Below are 1,073 nucleotides of genomic sequence, written 5' to 3'. Positions count from 1 at the left end.
AATGCGAGTTTACACACATGTAGCCTATAGCCATAAGTGTTTGATTTCCATCTGATATACCTGTTTATAGCTGACAGAGTTAAATTTTTAATTGACAAGCATCAACTGTAAAAAATATTTAATTTGTAATTAACATATGTCAATTTCAAATTCAGAGTTGACACATCACTCAATAGTTGTCAAAGTTTAGTTTTAAAAACAATTGAAAAATCTCCCACTAGTAACTGATTTCCAATTTACAGTTGACAAACTTTAGAAACTACCATACAAAAAGTGTTCATAGTGATGAAAATAAATCACATAAACAATCACATAAATTTATAAACCTTTTATTCTGTGATTAAAACCATGCTGCTATGCTTTTCTTGCAATTAGTATTAACAAGTGACTTAGGCTAATAGCCATCTTGGCTCCAATACATCCTTTAATGCATGGAAAAATCCTAGCTTGATTAATATTCTTTATAGTATCAAACTTTAAGGTGTGTTAACTCACTATTAAATATCAACAAATTGTTTACTTTAAAGGAACTGTATTTACAAATTTGTATTTGTAGGAAAAAACATTATTTATTTTTCAATTTCTCTAAGTAATACATAATGGCTACCATTTTCTGCTTTAACTTTTAGTATATTTGGAGAATGTACTACAAAAGTCAGTAGTAATTGCATTAAAAACTCCATAAATACATTTTTTTAGGAAGATTACATCACAAGAACCATAAGTATTTGTGTTCATATATTTAGAAATAGGAAGATGTTATATACCAATGTAAAAAAACAACAACAAAAACTTAACGTATCCCTCAAGTCCTTTATTTCAAACTATTGCTATAGTAATCACTTTAATAGTTTTTAGGAATAAAATGAATAATTTTAAAACAATTTCAAAAATTATGTTCTTAAAGAAACATGCATATCACCATATTTTGTAAAAGAGTTGGTGAAAAATGAAAAGTACTGTTTTTGTAATGATTTGAATTAATATTCCCAATAGTATTTAAATTTCTTTTCTTAAAATATACATTTTCTGTTAATTTGATCATCTATCAAAGCATTTGGTTATACTTGTGA

Source organism: Limulus polyphemus, unplaced genomic scaffold (genome assembly GCF_000517525.1).
Source record: "Limulus polyphemus unplaced genomic scaffold, Limulus_polyphemus-2.1.2 Scaffold3925, whole genome shotgun sequence".
NCBI classification, from domain to species: Eukaryota; Metazoa; Arthropoda; class Merostomata; order Xiphosura; family Limulidae; genus Limulus; species Limulus polyphemus.
The sequence above is the reverse complement of the archived record's forward strand: the minus strand, read 5'-3'. Positions refer to the sequence as shown.